The sequence below is a fragment of the Pongo pygmaeus genome, chromosome 4 (assembly GCF_028885625.2).
Source record: "Pongo pygmaeus isolate AG05252 chromosome 4, NHGRI_mPonPyg2-v2.0_pri, whole genome shotgun sequence".
Classification (NCBI taxonomy): Eukaryota; Metazoa; Chordata; class Mammalia; order Primates; family Hominidae; genus Pongo; species Pongo pygmaeus.
The window spans coordinates 42,139,215-42,159,226 of NC_072377.2; the positions used below are offsets into that span (position 1 = coordinate 42,139,215).

General features: G+C 35.5%; 1 protein-coding gene and 1 pseudogene across 2 annotated transcripts in view; one reads left to right on the forward strand and one right to left on the reverse strand.

Moving 5' to 3' along the window:
* FBXO4 (F-box protein 4) overlaps positions 1-20,012 on the forward strand; it is a 201,982-nt gene that overhangs the window by 32,345 nt on the left and 149,625 nt on the right. The window lies entirely within an intron of this gene.
* Positions 11,467-12,825, reverse strand: LOC129036824 (bifunctional methylenetetrahydrofolate dehydrogenase/cyclohydrolase, mitochondrial-like; annotated as a pseudogene).

The window sequence follows — 20,012 nt, forward strand, 5'->3', positions numbered from 1 at the left end:
TGAAGATGAAGGGTAAATTTGGAGGGAGCAGATTTACCTTCCACATAAACAACAAAAAAATGAACAATATTTTTGAAATGATTTTCAAGACTTCAAACATCAAGTAATAAAAGGTAGTGATTCCTTAAGAGATGTGAAACATGTGATGAGACCTGTGAATACCCCAGAGTTTCTAGGTCATAGCAAAAGGAGATAAAACACAGACAAAGCCTGGCGGTCACTCTAAAGTTGAGAAGATAAAACTTGGGGTCTGACGAGGCCACAGGAGTTAAAGTTCATGGGGCAGAGTAGACAGAGTATCACAAAAGAGAGTGCTGCCTAGCGAGTGAGCCAGTTTCAGAGATCTTCAGAGTGTCCCTTGAGTTTTCAGCTGACTGCTGATCAGTGCATGAGTGGGAGAAAACTACCCAAGGATGAAGAAAGAACCACCAGAAAGAATAAGAGGAAATAATACCTGGGGCTTACACACAGCGCCAACCAGCATGGGAAATTTCATAATTCATGTTGAAAGTTCTCAGAAGTGGTTTGCCTCGGTAGTAGCAAAATCAACTCTAGACTCAATACTGCTCTGGTTCTTCCTAATGACACCTACAAGGAAGACCAGAATGGGTTAAAGTTTTTCTAATTAACTTAGCATCCCAGATCAAAGTTTAAGAATATTTATAGGATTACAAAAATATTCAAGATCTAACAAGATAAAATTCATAGTGTCATCCATTCAGTTAAAAATCACTGTCATACAAAGAAAGATAATAATCTATAAGCAGGAGAAAACCTATCAATAATAAAAACCAATCCAGATGTAATACAGAAGATATGATTATTAGACAAGAACTATAACTATACACCCTACGTTCAAGAAGCTGGAGTAAGGATTGGACACATTAAATAGAAACATAGAAGACAGCAAAAAGGCCCAAATTGGGCTTCTGGACATATAAATTACAATGCTTGAAATGAAAAACACACTGGATGTGATTAATGACAGATTAGAGGTTGTAGAAATAAATGATTGTTGAACTTGAAGATGCAACAAATATATTTTATATCCAAATGAAACACAAAGAGAAAATGACTGAAAAAATTAAAGATCATTAGTGAGTATTTGATATTTCTTATAATGCAGGTCTGCTGGAGATGAAGTAAATTCTTTCAGTTTTCATCTGCTTCCAAAATGCCTTTATTTTGACTTCATTTTTATAGATTTTTTTTGGTTGGATATAGATTTACAGACTAACAGTTTTTTCCCCCAGCAATTTAAAGATGATATTTGATTGTTCTGTTTCTTACAATTTTTTTCTGATAAGAAGTCAGCTGTCATTATTTTTCCTTGTATGGAATTTTTTTTTCTTTCTTCTTCTTCTTTTTTTTTTTTAAAAAAAAAAGATGGTATTTTGCTCTGTCACCCAGGCTGGAGTGCAGTGGCGAGATCTCAGCCCACTGCAACTTCCACCTCTCCGGTCCAAGTGATTCTCCTGCCTCAGCCTCCCAAGTAGCTGGGATTACAGGCACACACCACTGCAAATGGCTAATTTTCGTGTAGAGACTGGGTTTCACCATGTTGGCCAGGCTGGTCTTGAACTCCTGACCTTAGGTGATCCAACTGCCTCAGCCTCCCAAAGTGCTGGGATTACAGGCGTAAGCCCCCATGCCTGGACTTTTTTTCTTTGATTTCAATATTTTCTAATGATTTTTACATTGTAGGGCTCTCACCATGATGGAGTGAGGTGTGGTTTTCTTTGTATTTACTATTACTAGATTTCATTGAACTTCTAAGATCTGTGGTTGATGTCTTTCATCAATTTTGGAAAATTGCCATCCATTATTTCTTTCAATATTTATTCTGGTCTGTTGTATCTTGTTCTGGGACTCCAACTACACATATGATAACTTATTTGATAATCTATAGCAGTTTGGGTGTCCTTATTCTTTTCCTTTATAGTTTTTTCTCTTGGTGTTTTAGTGTGAATAATTTATGTTTTCTACAAATTCACTGATCCCTTCCTCTGATTATTAGCATGCGGAATAATTATAATTATTTAATTATGATTATATTAAAACAATATATTATACTTATATAATATGATTTCTATAATTATATAATTATATATTATAATTATATTAACTATATTAATAACAATAATTATAATAATCCTTGCTCTGATTATTAGTATGCTGAATACTTAGCATAATGAATCCATCAACATAATTATGTATCTATTATTTCATTTTTCATTTCTAGGATCTTCATCTGGTTCTTTTTCATAGGTTTCAATTCTATGATAAAATTCCCTATGTGTACACCTTTTCCACGAGATCCTTTAATATATTTATCATATTTTAAAGTCCCTCTTTGATAATTTTAAACTTGGGCCATCTTTGGATTGAGATTTGTTGACTTTTTCCTCTCTTGACAATGGGTTACATTTTATTCTTTCTTCCATACCTCATATTTTATATTGAAAATTTGATATTGTATATAATAGAACAATACACTGAAGCAAATACATTTACACTCAGAAAAAGGCACATCATTTCTTTTTCAGACAACTAACATGGAGATATGAGTTAATCTAGTCCATAATTTAGTTGTGTCTGGGCTTGTTTCTTTTTAAAGTTTTATGTACTTTTAAATCGATGAGTAAAATTATATATGCTTATGGGGCACAATAAGATGTTTTAATATATATATGCCTTGTAGAATGGCTAAATCAAGCTATTTAACATATACGTTATCTCACATACTTTTTATGTTAAGAATTCTTAAATCTGGTCTGTTAGCAAATTTTTTTTTTTTTTGAGACGGAGTCTCACTCTGTCACCCAGGCTGGAGTACAGTGGCACAATCTCAGCTCACTGCAAGCTCCGCCTCCCGGGTTCACGCCATTCTCCTGCCTCAGCCTCCTGAGTAGCTGGGACTACAGGCGCCCGCCACCACACCCGGCTAATTTTTTGTGCTTTTGGTAGAGACAGGGTTTCACCGTGGTAGCCAGGATGGTCTCGATCTCCTGACCTCGTGATCGCCCACCTTGTTCTCCCAAAGTCCTGGGATTATAGGCGTGAGCCACCCCGCCAGCCAGCAATTTTTAGTTATACAATAAGTTGTTATTAATTGTAGTAAACATGAGTACAATAGAGCTCTTGAACTCATTCCTCTTGTCTAACTGAAATTTTGTGTCCTTTGACCAACATCTCCCCAATCTCACCATCTGCCTTCTTCTGGTAACCACCATTTAACTCTTTGTTTTTATAAAGTTGGCTTTTTTAGATTCCACATGTAAGTGAGATCATGCAGTGTTTGTCTTTCTGCATTTGGCTTATTTCACTTAATATAATGTACTCTGGGTTCATCCATGTTATCACAAATAACAAGATTTCCTTCTTTTCAAAGAATGGAATAGTATTCCATTGTATATACACAGAATTTTTAAAAATTCATTTATCTCTTGATGTACACTTAGGATGATTTCACATTTTGGCTGTTGTAAATAATACTGCGACAAATAAGGGAGTGCAAATATCTCTTTGACATACTGATTTCATATCCTTTGGATACAGATCCAGTAGCAGGATTGCTGGATCATATGGTAGTTCTATTTTTATATTTTTAAGGAAACGCCATACTGTTTTTCATAATGACTGTACTAATTTACATTCCAACTAACAACATACAAAAGTTCTTTTCTCTGCATCCTCACTTACATTTGTTATCTTTTTTCTTTTTGATAGTAGCCATTCTAACAGGTGTGAGGTGATCTCTCACTGTAGTTCTATTTGCATTTCTCTGATTAGTGGTGTTGAGCATTTTTTCATACACCCATTAGGCACCTGTATATCTTCTTTTGAGAAATGTCAGTTCAGGTTTTTTGCTCAGTTTCAAGTCAGGTTATTTGTTTTCTTACTATTGAATTGTTTGAGTTTCTTATATCTTTTGGATATTAACTCCTTATGAGATCTATGGTGTTCAGATATTTTCTCCCATCCCATAGGTTGTTTCTTTACTCTGTTGACTTTTTTTGTTTGTTTTGCCAAAGTTTTTCACTTTGGTGGAATTCTATTTATCTTCTTGTTGCCTGTGCTTTTAGGGCCATATTTTAAAAAGTCCTTGCCTAGATAAGTGCCATGGAGCTTTCCCTCCATTTTTTTCCAGTAGTGTTATAGTTTTTGGTGTTATATTTGTGTTTAATCCATTTTAGATCAATTTTTGCATGTGCTTTGAGGTGATGGTCTACTGTCATTTTTCTGTGTGTGAAAATTCAGTCTTTATTGAAGAAACTCTTCCCCATTGTGAGTTCTTGACATCTTTGCCAAAAGTTGACAATAAATATGTGGATTTATTCCTGGACTGTCTATTCTGCTTCATTGGTCACGGTGTCTATTTTTATGCCAGTACCATGCTATTTTAATTACTATAATTCTGTAGTAGATTTTGAAATAGGGTAGTGTGATGCCTCCTGCTTTGTTCTTTTTGCTCAGTATTGCTTTGGCTATTCAGTCTTTTGTGGTTTCATATAAATTTTAGGATTTTCTTTCTATTTCTATGAAAAATGTCATTGGAATTTGTATAGGGATTTTTTTGAATCTGTAGATCACTTTGGGTAGAATGGGCATTTTAAAAACATTAATTCTTCCAATCCATTAACATGGGATATCTTTTTATTTATTTGTGCATTGTTCAATTTTCTTCATTAGAGTATTATAGTTTTCTGTGTACAGATCTTTCACCTTCTTAGGTGAATATATCCCTAAGTATTTTATTTATTTGGTGGCTATAATTAATGGAATTATTTTCTTGATTTTTTTATTTACAGCTTTTTGTTAACGTATAGAAACACTACTGATTTCTGTTTGTTGATTTTGTATTCTGCAACTTTATTGAATTTATTAGTTTTAACAGTCTTTTTTGGCAGAGTCCTTAGGGTTTTCTATATATAATGTAATCTATGAACATAAATAATTTAACTTTTTTCTTTCTGATTTGGATGCCTTTATTTTTCTTTCGTCTAGCTTGCTCTGTCTATAAATTCCAGTACTGTATTGAACAGAAGTGTCAATAATGAACATTCTTGTCTTACTTCTGATCTTAGAGCAAAAGCTTTCAGCTTTTCACCATTGAGTATGATATTAGCTGTGGGCTTCTCATATATGGTCTTTATTGTGTTGAGGTAAATTTCTTCTATATATCTCATTTGTTGGGAGTTTTATGATGAAAGGATGTTGAATTTTGTTTGTGCCTTTTCTGCACTAATTGAGATGATTATATGGTTTTTGTCCTTTATTCTGTTAATGTATTATATCACATTTATTGTTTGATCACGGTGAATTATTCTGGTGTTGATGTTCTCTATTGCATTTTTCATTTCATTCATTGTGATGTTCAGCTCCAGAATTTCTGTTTGTTTTTGTTTTACAATTTTAATCTCTTTGATAAATTTTTTATTTTGGTCTTTTTTTTTTTTAAATTTTACTGTATTATTACTCTGTATTTTCTTGAAGTTTATGGAATTTCCTTAAAATAATAATTTTGAATTATTTATTAGGCAAGTTTGAGTATCTACATTTGGAGTTCATATATCTTCATTGGGGCAGTAACTGAAAAATTGTGTTCTTTTGATGGTGTTATGTCTCCTTGGTTGTTTTGTTTCTTCTTGCCTTCTATTGATGTCTGCAGATTTGGTGGAGTATTCTCCTCTTCCTGACTTTATGTGCTAATTTTTCTGTGGAAAGATCTCTCCCTATAGGGAGGTCAGAGGCCGTTTCTGGGTGGGGTGCAGTGATTTGTCACCAATGGGGTCAAAGCTGTGTATTCATCTCAACATCCCTGTCTGCTGAGGTCAATACTGATGAAGGTTACAGGCATCTTCAGTGGCCGATGGTGTAGATATGCATAGTGGCAGTGAAAGTCATTGCAGTGTTTGATGGTGATGGCTGCTAAGGTCCTCCCAATCTTTTTTTCTCTCACTGGGGAAGTTGTGGCTGAAGAGATTCCTCTTCACACTGAGTCTACTTTGCAGTCCCACTCAAGTTGGCAGTGGCACTGGTGTCTGATCATGGTGCTCATGGAGTAGTCATGAAGTTGAGGCCTGAAGCATGAGCATGCCTGGAGGGACTATGGTTCTGGAGTCCAGAATGATAATGGCACAGGTGTCTAGGGCTCAGGGACCCCTGCTCCCTTGTCAGTAACAGCATGTGATGTGCAGGTGCTTGTGCAGCAGCCATAGAGTTAAGCATGGGAGCACAGGCTTATGCAGAATTAAAGTGGCTCTGAAGTTAAGGGAGAGACAAGATCTCTATGGTATCTAAGTCAGTACCTGGAATGAAACTATGTGCAGAAAGAGTTTGGCTCTGGGTCCCAGAGTGCTAACTAGCTCAATATGGCTTATGGGCAGGGCACTTGTATGGTTGGGAGAGGTGTCAGCTTCTTGGGTGGTGGAGAAGTGTGCAGACACATCTCCTTTTCTGGGGTTCCTGAACAAGAACAGCTGTTTGTTGCCTTGGTGGCAAAAGTAGCCAGTGTCCCCTATGGAGCAGACTGCTAGGAAACTCAATGGTTCCTGCCATGCAGCTGATAGCAACAGCCTTTGTCTTTCTTCTTTGTTCCTTGCTCTCTCCTGGCATCTCAAGTATGCTAATTTCACCAGCAATCTTTTATATGTGCATATTCCCAATATTTTTGCTCCATTCTGTTGCCACAGACTCTTTAGTGGGCCTTTCAGACTTCTCTGGGATATTTTGGTTTGTGGCTAGTTGTCTGTATTTGTTTCTTTGTAGGTGAATGAAAGCTGGTACCTCCTACTCTGCCATTTTGATTGATGTTTTGATATATGCATATGAAAGTTTCTTTAGACTTATTTTACCACAGGCGCAAATAATTTGGGAATGGGATCTGTGCCTTCGTTTTAGCTAGATTTGGGGCCTGAGCATCTGAAGGATTTGTTTCCATTTTTTTGTTTTGCCTTCAGTCTTTCTCAGTCCCTGCTTGGCTGCATCTCAGAGGGATTCTTATTAGCTATCCTGCCTTAGCTTCCACCAAAATCAACCAGTGCATCAGTGGGGGCCCTGAGTGCCTAGAGAATTTTGTTCAGGTTTTTGTGTTGCCTGAAGACTCCAGCAATCCCCCTACACTTGCATCTCAGAGGAGAGTTTATTTTAGCTTTCTTGCTCTTCTCTTCGCCACAGGTCATCACTGTCTGTTACTCAGTGTAAAGCCCAGAGGGTTTATCTTCGTTCTTATTCCTTGCCCTTAGATTTCATGAGGTCCTGCCCACTGTGTGTCAGTGTGGCAAGTCTCTTCCAGTATTCCTGACCCTCTTTCACCAAAGGTAAGTGCCTCCTACCTTGTACTGGGTGTGAAGTTCAAACACTTGAAAGTTTCTCTTAGCATTCCTACCCCGGCCCAATATTTCTCATGAGTACTCTGTGAATGCCTCTGAAAAGTGTTGGCAAGTGGCATACTCTCTGTTCTGGGGACTCCACATCAGATGATGCCATCCCACACTTGGTCAATAAAAATTCCTTAAACGTTCATCAGTTTTCTCATTTCCCATTTATCTGACAGCTTTCTCCCTTTTCCACTGATTCACCAAAAATGACAGAAACTGTTAGATTTCTTCACTCCAAAGAGAGGTGTGTAACTTTTTGGATTTTAAGTCATTAGGTTTTATCCCTCATTCTTAGCACTCTGATAAATTTTTTTCAAACCATGACTTTACATATTATCTGGCTGGTTACTGTTGTTAGGGTGGGAATGACATTTTCTTGTAACTTTTTACATTCTAAGCAGAAGGTAATACCTGATAGTTTACATATAAATGATCATTTTTCTCTTTCAACATATATATATACACACATATATAATATATATACTATATATACACACACTACACATAATATATATGCTGTATATGTTGATTAAAAATATTTTTGAAATTATTCTTTTAGAATATATTGGAGGTATTAATCTTTTTTTTAAATACCTTCGGTGGTAGGAAATCTTTCACTAATTCCAAAATTACATCTGCTCTAAAATAAGAGTGACATTCAGAACCAAGTTTGTAAATAATGGTGGTGATTAATTATGCTTTTTGTACAGTTGACTCTTGAACAACGTGAGGGTTAGGGCTGATCCGCCACATTGTTAAACATCTTTCCCAAAACTTAGCTACTAATAACCTACTTTGACCAGAAGTCTTACTGATAATGTAAACAGTCAATTAACATATATTTTGTATATGTATTTTGTCTTGTATTCTTACAATTAAAAAACTAGAGAAAATAAAATGCTATCAAGAAAATCACAAGAAAGGGAAAATATATTTACTATCCATTAAGTGGAAGTGAATCATCATAAAATTCTTCAACTTCATTGTCTTCACATTGACTCGGCTAAGGAGGAGCAGGAAGAGGAAGGGTTGGTCTTGATGTCTTGGGGTAGCAGAGATGGAAGAAAATCTATGTATAAGTGGACCTGTGCAGTTTAAACCTACATGGTTCACAGGTCAACTGTAATGAAATAATTGGGATGATTTTTTTAAAGACTAGTCAACTGAAGCAGTGGGTGTGGAAAAAGAACAAATAAATCTGCAACTGGTTGTGATCAGTTAGTTGTAAACACCATTGCACTCAGACCAGTCAGGATGATTTTTTATGCTTCTTCTAGGTACCTTTTGAAGGCAATATTACACAAGCAATTCAAAATTGATTTTGAATGATGGAAGCATCATTGAAATAAGGAAATTCCTCTGATGTTGACTGTTTAATTATGAGTAGTAAACAAAAAGCAAATATCTAGAAAGCTGTAATTTTAAAATATATTTTCATTGCTCATGTATCCAGCCTTGAACATTTGTTGTTAAAATTACTTTAAAATATTTCAGATTTTAGTCTTTCTTGTACTCTGAATAATCCAATGCCAATTGATATATGGTTTGCCATTTTATTGCTTTCTTTGTAAATGCAAAAAGAGATTGATTTTTTTTTAGTTTACTTGAAAGTATATCATAGGCATCTTCACCTTATTAACAACTTAGAGTGATTTCTCTTTTTTCATACCACAGCAGACACATGTGTTTTAATAAAAAAAAAAACCTTTAATCAGAAAGTCTGATTAAATTCAATATTAACTCAAACTCTTAAAAGTATTTTGGAAAAGTCAACAGGATACATCACAGAAAAGCAGGCAGCTGCTAAAAATTCTTTGGTGGAAAAGTAACTTGCATACTTATCCAAGCCACAAAATGATTATCAAGTGAAGTTTGTTTTTTTTCCAAAAATAGATTTTAAGATACACCAAAGATGATGAGCATTTTTTCATGTGTCTTTTGGCGCATAAATGTCTTCTTTTGAGAAATATCTGTTCATGTCCTTCGCCCACTTGTTGATGGGGTGGTTTGTTTTTTTCTTGTAAATTTGTTTGAGTTGATTGTAGATTCTGGATATTAGCCCTTTGTCAGATGAGTAGATTGCAAAAATTTTCTCCCATTCAGTAGGTTGCCTGTTCACTCTGATGGTAGTTTCTTTTGCTGTGCAGAAGCTCTTTAGTTTAACTAGATCCCATTTGTCAATTTTGGCTTTTGTTGCCATTGCTTTTGGTGTTTAGACACGAAGTCCTTGCCCATGCCTATGTACTGAATGGTAATACCTAGGTTTTCTTCTAGGGTTTTTATGGTTTTAGGTCTAACATTTAAGTCTTTAATCCATCTTGAATTAATTTTTGTATAAGGTGTAACGAAGGGATCCAGTTTCAGCTTTCTACATATGGCTAGCCAATTTTCCCAGCACCATTTATGAAATAGGGAATTGTTTCCCCATTTCTCGTTTTTGTCAGGTTTGTCAAAGATCAGATTGTTGTCGACATGCAGCATTATTTCTGAGGGCTCTGTTCTATTCCATTGGTCTATATCTCTGTTTTGGTACCAGTACCATGCTGTTTTGGTTACTGTAGCCTTGTAGTATAGTTTGAAGTCAGGTAGCGTGATGCCTCCAGCTTTGTTCTTTTGGCTTAGGATTGACTTGGCAATGCAGGCTCTTTTTTGGTTCCATATGAACTTTAAAGTAGTTTTTTCCAATTCTGTGAAGAAAGTCATTGGTAGCTTGATGGGGATGGCATTGAATCTATAAATTACCTTGGGCAGTATGGCCATTTTCACGATACTGATTCTTCCTACCCATGAGCATGGATATTCTTCCATTTTTTTGTATCCTCTTTTGTTTCATGAAAAAATGCTCATCATCACTGGCCATCAGAGAAATGCAAATCAAAACCACAATGAGATACCATCTCACACCAGTTAGAATGGCGATCATTAAAAAGTCAGGAAACAACAGATACTGGAGAGGATGTGGAGAAATAGGAACACTTTTACACTGTTGGTGGGACTGTAAACTAGTTCAACCCTTGTGGAAGTCAGTGTGGCGATTCCTCAGGGATCTAGAACTAGAAATTCCATTTGACCCAACCATCCCATTACTGGGTATATACCCAAAGGACTATAAATCATGCTGCTATAAAGACACATGCACACGTATGTTTATTGCGGCATTATTCACAATAGCAAAGACTTGGAACCAACCCAAATGTCCAACAGTGATAGACTGGATTAAGAAAATGTGGCACATATACACCATGGAATACTATGCAGCCATAAAAAATGATGAGTTCACGTCCTTTGTAGGGACATGGATGAAATTGGAAATCATCATTCTCAGTAAACTATCGCAAGAACAAAAAACCAAACACCGCATATTCTCACTCATAGGTGGGAATTGAACAATGAGAACACATGGACACAGGAAGGGGAACATCACACTTCGGGTACTGTTGTGGGGGTGGGGGGAGGGGGGAAGGATAGCACTGGGAGATATACCTAATGCTAGATGACGAGTTGGTGGGTGCAGCGCACCAGCATGGCACATGTATACATATGTAACTTACCTGCACGTTGCGCACATGTACCATAGAGCCTAAAGTATAATAAAAAAAAAAAAAAAAAAGATTAGAGTATTTTTTTCTTTCTACTCAGTTACTACCATTTTTTTCTTTTTCATCTTTTCCCTAATTTTTCCTCTGATTTGATGAGTTGAACTCAAAAGGTTTGGTATGTAAAATGATTATCAATGCTTATGAGAATAGCACTAGAGAAGTGCAATCCTAGAAAAGGCAAATTTTTAACAGGTGGCTTGACAAAGTTAAGCATTCATTCTCAATATGACAATGTCTCTCTTGTTAGTCACAAGGTTAATGGCTGCTCTTGGGTAGATCCCATGACCCTGCATGATACTGTAATGCTTCCTGGTGAGGTACTGCAGAGCTATGTCACACGCACCCATGAAAGCTTTCAATAAATGCAAAGCATCGTTTTAAACCATTTCAGTAGAATAAATAAAAACAAAAATCACATTTCTCTTGGCTTGCTTTGTTTCTTGAGCTGGCTTGAAGTGCTGTTGGTGATACAGAAGACACAAGAGTTAGTTAGTGGCTACTCCAAGCTCTTTAGACTTCAGCACTTTCCGTTCTTCAAGCCTCAGCACTTTTTTTTGCAGCAATTATGGTATTCTTCATTAGCATTGCCACTGTCATAGGGCCAACATCTCCAGAAACTGGAGTGATATAACTGGCTTTTTGTTTAACTCCTTTAAAATCCACATTTCCAACCAACTTAGGTTTAGCAGTTACAGGATCTTGAACTGTATCTATTCCCACATCAATGACTATTGCTTCTTCCTTGGTCATATTTGCTGTGATCAGATTTGGAACACCTGCAACAGATATTACAATATCTGCAAGAATTGTATGTTTCGTCAACTGCTCTTTGGGGGTATATCAATGAGATATTATAACAGTGGCATCACCTCCGTGACGTTCATGCACCCCATCTGTGTGCAGTGACATTGCAATGGGCATTACAACATTTTTCGACCTTCCAGCCACAACCACATTCTTCCCTAGGGTTGGAATGCCAGTTTGCTTAATTATTTCCCACACACCGCATGGAGTAGCTGGTATATGGAATACTGGTCCAGATACATTCACCCTACATTGATTACATGAAAGCCATCAACATCCTTATCTGGAAAAACAGAATTGCAGATATTTCTCTCATCAATGTGCTCTGGAAGAGGCAGGTGGAGAAGGAGGCCATCTACATTACCATCATTATTCAATTTATTGATTAAATTCAACAATTCTTCCTCTGAAATTGAAGCTGGTTTCACAATTGTCTCACTGTTGATTCCCACATCTGCAGCTGCCCTGGTTTTGTTGAGGGTATGGGAATGACTTGTAGGAGTTTTGCTGACCAGAGCCACGCTCAGGCACGGCCGTTTGTTGCCAGAGGCCAGCTACTCCTCCACCTCCTGCCACACTTCCTGCTTGATCCACTGGGCCAGTTTCCTGACAACAGCTTCATTTAGTTGGCAATGGGTTCTTCCTAAGAACCCCACTGCTTCATCCAAAGCTGACAGACCAAGAGTGAGTATCTGATGGCAAAGGCAACAATTTTTTTTCCCTTGTTATTATTATTTTTTTCTTTATTATTATTATTGTTATTATTATTATTATACTTTAGGCTCTATGGTACATGTGCGCAACGTGCAGGTAAGTTACATATGTATACATGAAAGGCAACAATTTTTAGGTTGGCCAGCTGTTCAGTTGGTGCAAAGGCTTAGCTCCTAAGAGCAGAGTTATGGGAACCAGTAAGAGCTAGTCCCTGAGGGAGTTCAAAGGAACTGCCGCGAGGTGGAAAGGGCGAGGATAGAGGCGGCAGCTCTGAGCGGGCTGGATCAGCGGGCGGCCAACGCTGACATGAGGGAAGTCGCAGCCATAGCCCGCGCCGGTGCCTGCGCTGGGCTGACAGTGATTTTAAATAAAGTTTTGTTGAAGGAAGATAGATACGTTTCATTTATAGAAATGAAGGTGGAATTTTTTACAGAAATTAAGTTCCGCAAAAAAGTAGTATTAATGGGATTAGCTGTGACACAGTCTCCCAGCAGGGGGCAACACGTTGGGAATCAGAAGTAGCTGGGCAAATGTTTTTCAACTTTTTTGCCTTTGTGTCCCAGCCTGGTCAAAGTTCTGAAAAGCATTCATTTTAAACTAAATTTCAACTAGTTATGAAATAATTAAACACCTTTTTTTAAATATTCTGACTTGGTGCCTAAGTATTCGATTTTTTTTTCTGTTACATACCGAAATTTAAGAATATGTAATAATAATAAATTACTGCAAAGTTACTACCCTCTATGTAAATTTTTTTAATTGTTGAAAATGATTTCTTTTGAATTTCATTGACATCCTCATGTTTTGAAAATTGCAGGATTTGTTGCACAAACCCGCAGTTCATGGAATTCTTATATTTTATGATTTTATGAATGCCCATTCTGTTCCCATGGAAACTTTCAGTTTTTATCTTCTAGATATTGTTAAAGCATGTTATTTATATTGAAGGTTTTCTTATCTATAAAGTTCCAATCCAACAAATGTATTGTTTTTCTAAGTGCAAGCTCTTTTGCAAATGGTTTTGTCCTTGTCTTATTTTGGGTAACCTTCTTTTTACACTCTACAGTTGTCACATATTTGTTGACATACGGTCAGATAGAGCAGCCAAGGGTTGGTGCCCCTTAGCAGCATCCTGCAATCCTGTCTCCTTTATGAATACCTAAGCTTACTTTTTCCACTCACTTTTTCCTTTTCTTACTCTGAAACATATACATTTCCAGAAGAGTTCATGAAAATATATTGTAGTTTAATGAGTGCTTATAAAACAAACACTTGTGTAACCGAAGTCAAAAAGTAAAACTGGCAGCATTCCAAAACACATATCCAGTCTATTCATGCCGTTCTCCCTAATTACAGTTCTATTCCTCCACCCTGGAGGTATCCCTATGTCTTAATCAATTTTGTGCTGATAGAACATCTCAGACTAGATAATTTAAAATGAGCAGGAATGTATTGGTTCATGTTTCTGGAGGTAATCCATACTATAATATTTGGCTATATAATTTTCTTTTTAATATACTCTCCCATTATATGAATATTTCATAATTCATGCATGCTACTAAAAGTGAACATTGAGGATGTTTACAGTTTTTGGTTACTGTAAACAATGCTGCTACAAATGCATGTGTGTGGATGTATTTAGGATAAATGGTGAGTTGCACACCTTAACATTTTCCTGGTGAAACACCTCTTGGATTTTAAAACCCAAACTTTAGAATGTAGGTGTCTTTGCAATATATTACTTGCTGATGTCTTACACACACAAAAAAATGTATATTCATGCCCCCAAAGCTCAATACTACATTTTAAACAAAACAATGTGTGTGTGTTGTGAAAAAAAGAAGGTGGGGATAAGAGTGAAATCTTGAGTTCTATTTTAAATAGAATTAAGTGTAAATGCTGTGAAAGGTACAGCTGAGAATCAATAAAGGCCATAGTACTGTGGTTACTGTATACAAAGCAACCATTTAATGAACGTTTAAATCTTTTTACATCCAAACATGATTGGTTGTTACATATAGGCATTCTACTGTGAATTAGTTCTGTTTTAGAAAATTGGTTGAAGTTTTGAGTTGATATATAAGACATTATAATTTTTCTCATTTAACATATTGAGAAATTGGTTCTCAGTTAGCACTTATAGATGCCTCATTTACAGCGGTAGAGTTCTGATTTTAAGTGGTGTATCCTGAAATTGAAAAATGCTAAACCTAAAATGGAAATGCTGGGTGATAGATTGTATATATCTTTACCTTGGCTAGATAATGGCAGATTGTTTTCCAAAGAGGTGATACAAATATTCCCATGAGGTGTGTATGAGAATTCCATTTATTATATCTTCACCTGTTAACCAATTTTCCTAATATTTGAGAAAAAGTTCTGTATTACAGAAGAAAACCAGTTATAAAATATGCAAGAAATTATAGAAAATGTAATTTTACTGGCCCAAATGATATTATTAGATTAAGGGGAAAATATTAATTGGTTTCAAAACCATTAAGTAAATGATTGATGATAAACTGGTCATTGGTTAATTGTTAAAAAAAAACCCTAATAGATTACTTTTTAATCATAAGGAAAAAAGCTTATCTGTATAGTGGATGGGAAAAACAAAATAACTTAGTGTAAGAATTTATCAATCATAGTGCCACCAATGATGGTTAACCAGATATTATGTGACTTTGGGTATGATGCTACATGAAGTATACACCATCACTTTAATTGTTATTGGCAAAAATAATTTAAATTTATTAAGCTTCTGACATAATACACAATACAGAATATAGACTATAGACAGGAAATACAGGATACAGGCTAACAAGTTCAATAATAGTACAGCAAAGCAAATAGACAAATTCAGGAATATTCTACAGAATGTAATTGGCTTGGGTTTTTAAAAAACTTAGTATTATGAAAAAGAGATTGTAATCAATTATAAGAAATTTAACAAATATAAAAGCCAGATGCAAGATTGGATCCTACATTTGATATTTGAATGGACAAATGAACTGTATGTAATATTTTTGGGTCAACTGGGGGAATTTTGAACATAGTCTGAGCAGTAGATGAGATAAAATGTACTGAAAGAGAAAGTTACTAAAAAAACAAAACCAGATTGAGGAATGGTATGTACAATAAAATTTTATATTGATGTAAAACTAGAAAGAGGTGTGTGTGTGTGTGTGTGTGTGTGTGTGTGTGTATGTGTGTGTGTATGTGTATAAAGACCTGGAAAGGTAAACATTAAGGTGATTAGCATTGGTGGACACTGATGGTAATTAAATTGATTTAATTAAATTCAAAATTTTCCTATAGTGCACATGTGCTGCTTCTGTAACTATACTTTTTAAAAGTACAAACAAGATAATAAAAAGTTAACCAATTTAACAGATTACTTTTTGTCAACTGATTACTTTTTAATGGAGTGTATTTCCTGCTAAGAGTTAAGATATAAAAGAAAAATATTTTTGGTCTAATAATAGTTCTATGCATGACTAGCATTTCATATGCTAGATAATCTTCCTGGAAATAATGATTGCCTTGATTGTTATTATAAAGACCACTCCATAGGGTCATAAATCATCTAGTGTCCTCATCTTCTTTCCTGATTATGTGCATTTTAGTATGCATCTTAAAAGAGGCAAAATGTTTCTTTCTCTATTCTAGCATTTTACAGTTTTGGTTCTATCGTTTTCTTCTCTGTTATATTATGTTTAGTTTATTAAAGGAAGAAATAGATTGATTAAAATAAATTACAAAGAATTTATGTGCAGATGGCTGTCAATAATTGTGAATAGGTTTTTTACACTCTTACTTATTTCATTTTATAAATATGTATTTTCAAAAACATGCACATCTTCTTCCTACTCTCTTTTCAAAGCCTGGATCATAATTTTTCAGTTCTGTACCCCAAAGTAATAAGAGCCATTTATGACAAACCCACAGTTAACATCATACTAAACAGGCAAAATCTGGAAGCATTCCCCTTGAGAATGTATACAAGACAAGGATGCCCACTCTCATCACTTCTATTCAACATAGTAAGGAAGTCCTAGCCAGAGCAATCAGGCAAGAGAACAAAATGAAAGGCATCCAAATAGGAAGAGAGGAGGTAAAATTATTTCCCTTTACAGATGATATATAATTCTATACCTAAAAAACTCCATCCCATAGTCTCTGCTCAAAGGCTCTTAGAACTGACAAATAACATCAGTAATGTTTCAGGATACAAAAATCAATGTATAAAAATTAGTAGCATTGCTATACACCAGTAATGTCCAAACTGAGAGCCAAATCAAGAACATAATGCCATTCACAGTAGCCACAAAATAGATAAAGTACCTAGGAATATAGCTAACAAGGGAGGTGAAAGATCTCTACAATGCAAATTAAGAAACACTGCTGAAAGAAACCAGAGATAATACAAACAAATGGAAAATCAATATTTTTAAAATGACCATACTTCCAAAGCAATGTACAGGTTCAATGTTATTCTTATCAAACCACCAATGACATTTTTTCACAGAATTAAAGAAAAAACTATTCTAAAATTCATATGGAACCAAAAAAATAAGCCTGAATAGCCAAAGCAATCCTAAGCAGAAAGAACAAAGCCAGAGGCATCACATTACCCAACTTCAAACTATACTACAAGACTACAGTAACCAAAACAGCATGGTACTGGTAAAAAAATAGACACATAAAACCAATGGAACAGGCTAGAAAACCCAGACATAAAGCCACACACATACAACCATCTGATCCTCAACAAAACTGACAATAACAAGCAATGGGAAAAGGATTCCTTATTCAATAAATAGTGCTGAATAACTGGCTAGCCATAAATAGAAGATTGAAACCGGACCCCTTTCTTTCACCATATACAAAAATCAACTCAAAATGCATTAAAGACTTAAATGTAAGACCAAAAACTATAAAAACCCCAAGAAGAAAACCTAGGAAATCTCATTCTGGTCATAGGCCTTGGCAAAGATTTCATGTTGAAGACTCCAAAAGCAGTTTCAACAAAACCAAAAGTTGACAAGTGGGACTTAATTAAACTAAAGAGTTACTGCACAGCAAAATAAACTATCAGCAAAGTAAACAGACAACCTACAAAGTGGGAAAAAATATTTTTGAACTATACATCTGACAAAGATCTAATATCTCGTATTTATTAGGAACTTAAACGATAAGCAAAACCCAAACCAAACTCATTGAAAAATGGGCAAAGGACATGAACAGACACTTCTCAAAAGACAACATACAAGCACCCAACACGCATATTTAAAATGTTCCTCCTTACTAATCTTTACAGAAATGCAAATCAAAACCACAATGAGATATTATCTCACAACAATCAGAATGGCTATTATTAAAATAGGCTCATGCCTATAATCCTAATACTTTGGAATACTGAGGCGAGAGGGTTGCTTGAGCCCAGGGGTTTGAGACCAGTCTGGGCAACATGGTGAGATCCTGTTTCTACAAAAAATAATTAAAAAAAAATAGCCAGATATCATGGTGCATGTCTGAGGTCCCAGCTACTCAGGAGGCTGAGTGGGGAAGATTTCTTGAACCCATGAGGTTGAGGCTGTAGTGAGTTGTGTTCATGCCACTGCACTCCAGCCTGGGTGAGAGAGCGAGATGCTGTCAAAAAAAAAAAAAAAAAAGAAAAAAGTAAAAATAACAGATGTTGGCAAGATTTCAGAGAAAAGAGAACCCTCATACACTGTTGGTGGGAATGTAAATTATTTCAACCACTGTGGAAAGCAGTTTGGCAATTTCTCAAAGAACTTAAAACAGGACTATCATTTGATCCAGCAATCCCATTACTTTTTACACATTCAATCTTTTGTTGCTATTGTCATTCTTTTTAGATTTACATATGCTATTAATACATAATGGGTTGATAATGGGTTAAAGCTAATATTTTTGCTTTAAATAGCTGATTATCTTTTAGACCCATTAAAATTCTGCCTGAAAAATTTTCTTTAACATTTATGTAGTATATAAACTTGCTGGCAATGAATTCTCCTAGTTTTTGTTTATTTTAGAAAGTCTTTATTTTTCTATTTGAAAGATATTATTACTAGGGACAGAATTCTGGGTTGAGAATTTTTCTTTTTCAGCACTGTAAAGCTAGACTAGTGTCTTCTGGCTTGCATCATCCCTCTAATTGTTATCTTTCTTTCTCCGTATGTATGTATCCTCCTTTTTCTTTTGTTGTCTCAACATTTCTTCTTTGTCTTTTGCTTTCAGCAGTTTGAAGATGGTATCCTTGGTCTGGGGTGTGTATGTTTGTGTAATTATCTTTCCTGGTGTTCTCTGAGCTTCTTGAAACTGTGGTTTGGTGTCTGTCATCAATTTTGGAGAATTCTTGGCCTTTTTCCTTCAAGTATTTCTGTTGTCTTTTTCTCTACTTCTGTTTCTAGAATTTCAATTACATGTATGTTAGATGGTTTTGATATTGTTCCACAGCTCTTAGATGCTCTCTTCTTGTTTTTTGTTTGTTTGTTTTTTTTTGGGGGGGGTTTTTTGGATTTTTTTTTTCCCAAGTATGTTTTTCTCTTTGTGTTTCAGTCTGAGTAATATCTGTCAATCTATTTTTAAGTTTACTAATTCTTTTGCTAGATTCCTCTAAGTCTACTAATGACTCAGTTGAAGGCATGCTTTGTCACTGTTATTGTGCTATTTGTTTCTAACATTTCCATTTGATTCATTCTTGTTGTTTCCATCCTTCTGCTGAAATTACCTGCCTGATCCTGCATGTTGTTCACCTTCTCCCTTAGAACTTTAAAACATATTAATCATATTTATTTTAAATTTCCTGTCATTTAGTTTCAACATCTGCATCATATCTGAATCTGGTTCTGGTGATTGCTTTTTTTCTTGGTAGTGTGTGTATGCGTGTGTGTTTTATTTTCCTTACTTTTTGTATTCCTCATCATTTTTTGTTAAATACTAGTCATGTTAGTAGGAAAGAATGGTTTTTATTTCTGGAAGTGCATGTATCTTTTTTTTCTGTTAGGCCTTTAGTGTCAGGGATTGAGTTAATCTATTTAGGAGGCAGGCTGAGTTTGAAGTATGTTTCTGCTATGGCCCCAGTGCCATTCTGCAGTAGCTGCAGTTCCTACCTTCAGGCCAGCCCCATAAGAGTTGATTCTTAGGACTCTTGCCAGTCTTTTTCATGAGTGCTGGTGGGGTCTATGGAGAAAAGGCGAGAACTTTACCTTCATCTGCAATTCCTAGGGCTCTATGGTCTCTCACTAGCCCACACTTAGCTTCTATTAATTTATTAACAATTGTAGCTGAATTATTCTTACTGACATCTGGCTTCGTCTGCCCCAGGGAAGCAAGTGCTTACATCTCATCTCTTCCTGCTGGAATTGTCTTTCCATAGAGTTAAGACTAATTAATTGATGTATGAGTTCAGCTCTCTCATTTAAGAATTTGCCCAGCATATGTTGTTAGAATGAGATCTCTCTAATCTATAGTAGAAGCCAGAGTTTAT